Raw genomic sequence first — 3,520 nt, 5'->3', positions numbered from 1 at the left:
TACTGGAGTTAGGTGATATCTCAAAGTAGTTTTGATTTGCATTTCTCTGATGATTAAGGATGGTGAGCATATTTTCATATATCTGTAGGCCATGTCTGTGGAAAGTTTTATGTAGATGCCTCCCCAAAGTAAAAGTAGACTTACAATTTAATCCAGCAATCCCACTATTGAGTATTAATACCAAGGACAAAATGTCATTTTATCAGAAAGGGCACGTGCATTCCAAGGTTTATTGCAGCACAATATATAATTGCAAAGATGTGGAACCCACCCAAATGCCCATCAATAATTTCATACATTTCTAATGAAATTAGAAAAATGTAATATATTGCTACTCAATACATGAGTACGTTAATGAAATGTTGTATGTATATACCATTCAGTACTACTCAGCCATTAAAAAAATGGTGAACTCTAACAGCCTATATGGAACTAGAGATCTTTCTTCTAAGTATTGCAAGAATGGAAAAACAAGCACCACAAGTACTCACTATTAAATTGGAACTAATTGATCAACACCCATGGACACATTTGGTAGTAAAACTCAATGGAAAGTAAACAAGTGGGAGTGAGTGGGAGAGGAGGGGTCAATTTACATTTAATGGGTCCAATGCACACGATCCTGGTGATGGGCACATTGATAACTTTGACTCAAACTGTAAAAGTAATTCACGTAACCAAAATATGTGTACTCCTTAATATTCTGAAACAAAGAGTAATAGGAGGCATAAACAAATGCATGAATATACAGTTATGATTTAATACAAAAATTGAAAGAAAAAAGAGAAAGGATGAAATTGTCATTATACTTGGGTGACATGATTTTCTATACCTAAAATCCACCAGTCATCTGAAAAAAATTTAAAATTTATGAGGACTTTACTAAAATGGCTAAATATAAGGTAAATATAACATACAAATATTAATACTTTTCTTGAAAAATGTAATTTGGAGGAGTTTCAATTGATGATAGCAAGAATGTCTAAAAGGTCTAAAAACTACTTAAAAAAAAACAACCTGAAGGGAAAAAAGGAATGAGGAAGACCTATCTGAAGAAAGTATAACAGAACACAAATGAACATCTAAATAAATGGATATGCTATATTCCTAAAAAGGGAGACTCAATATTTTAAAATGTCAATACTTCTCAAGTTAATATCATTCAGTGCATCTCTAATCAGACTCCAAAGGAATTTTTAATGAAACTTGTGAAGGTTTTACTAAAATGCATTTGGAGGAATAGATGGCAAAGGACAGACAAGATAAATTAAAAAAAAGTCAATTATTGTCAGAGAACTTTTCTTACCCCAAACCAAACCACATAATTAAAAACAGTCAGAAAAGGGCAGAAACTGAGAAAAACAAATCAATGGACCCACCATAAGGAATTTTATGTATCTGGATTTTTATATGTAGATAGATCATGATCTTTCTGCAACTTCATAAATTATAAAGATTTAGTTCAGAATTTAGGAGAAAGGGCTGAGTATTAAATTAGTGATATTTGTGACAATTGGTTGAACATTTGGAAAATATAAGACTAGATTTCTATCTAACCAATACATAGAAATAAAACCTGGATGAATACAAAATCTATAAAGTAAAAGGTCTAAGGTATAAAATATATATTATCCAAAAAAAGGAGCATATTTCTATGGTCTCAGGATGGGAATGTCATGCCATGCAAATAATGAAATACAGAAACAAGAATGACAAAATACTTAAACATTTGAAAATTACACCAAAAGAAATCATAAGCAAAGCTAAAGTCTAAACTTCTAGCTCAAAGAAAATATCTGCAACAGAGTTACTAAAGAAAACATGTGACAAGATAGTTAACCTCACTGGTAATAAGAAAATATGAATTGAAATACATTTTTATCCATCAGATTTGTACTACATTTTTTGGACTACATCTATTGAAATAGATCCTCATGTATGCTGGCAGTGAGAGGGTAAATTCGTGTAGGCTTTTTTGCAGTCTCTATCAGAATTGATAATCTCCATCTTTTTGATCAGTAATTCCATTTAAAAAATCTTTCCTTTAGAAATAGTAATATTTGTTTAACAAAAAATATGTACCCACATTTTTATTGTGGCATTGCTTATAATATCAAACACAACACTGACAAGACAAACGCTCAATGAACAAAACAACCACAGAGGAGACAACCTAGATGTTCACAAATAGGTAAAGTATTAAACTTTCACAAATAGGTAAAGTAAACAAATAGGTAAAGTATTAAATTATTGCTCACTATCATACACTATCAGCTGGTTAATGCTAGCCAACATTCATTAGCTCTCAACATAAGCAACATACTGAGCTAGCTGCTTTGCATGTTTTCGCATCATTTTGTCCAAATCCTAAGAAACAGGCCCTATGATTATTCCAATTTTAAGTTTAGCAATGTTAAGTAACTTACCAGATCCCACAGTTAGTAAGTGGTAGAGCTGGGATTTGAATTCAGGTAATCTGATGGCAAAACTGGAGCTATTCATTGTTTTACTGATAAAATACTAAGATATTCGCCTAAACCCAAGAGCTGGAGGTTGCTGTGAGCTGTGATGCCCCAGCACTCTACCGAGGGCAACAAAGTGAGACTCTGTCTCTAAAAAAAAAAAGCAAAAAAATAAAAACCCACTAAGACATTTTTTTAAGTGACAAAAACAAATTGAAGAATAACACATATACAGGATAATACCATTTTTTGTAAGAAAGCTTTCTCTTTTATAGGTTGTGTTTGTTGTGGCATGTGTATTGATGTGTATGTGGTTACCTTCTGAAATGAGACTGGAGGCATGGAGTAACTTCCATATTTAATGGTATATTATAGTTTGTATTTAAAAATAATGCACACACGTTTCTTTGCATTAATTTTATAATTAGAAATGTTAAATTACCTATAATTCCATTTCTCAGAGAACTAGAATTGTGTGCATATTTGAAAGTTTTCTTCTTTTCATAGAGTTATACATATGCTATGTATGGGAATGGACCCATATTTAATGTTTTTTTCCTCCCCTCCAGTGTTACAATAGATACTTTTTGTATATATACAATTCTTTTCACTCAGTGAGACATTTATAATAGTGTAGTATAGATTATGAGGTACAGAATGCGAAATTAGAATTTATGAACATTAAAAATTTTGATAGATACTTTCAGCCCGAGACACCTGCCCTTCAGGCCGGCTGCTCCTGGACAATGTATTCATTTGACTCTCTGGACTCGTTCCCCGTTTTCTTCTTTGTGTCTCTTAGCCTCACTTCTGGGACATAGTTTGCTCTGGTGGTGAAGGGCTATGTGATTGAACTGGGTTTGAACTTGGAAATGCCCAGAAGTGAGTGATTTTACTCTGGGGCAGTAACTTGTTTTCTTCCCATTTAGCTGGATCTGACAGCATTGTATATTTCCTCCTGCCTTGGGCAAGTCATTTCACTTTCACTTAGATGATGGCAAATTGCATGAGTAAGCACGTGTGTCTGGGGGTGTGTGTCTGCTGCTGTCTGCCCGGTC

The sequence above is a fragment of the Otolemur garnettii genome, unplaced genomic scaffold (assembly GCF_000181295.1).
Source record: "Otolemur garnettii isolate 467f Iridium unplaced genomic scaffold, OtoGar3 scaffold00014, whole genome shotgun sequence".
NCBI classification, from domain to species: Eukaryota; Metazoa; Chordata; class Mammalia; order Primates; family Galagidae; genus Otolemur; species Otolemur garnettii.
Note: the sequence above shows the minus strand (reverse complement) of the source record.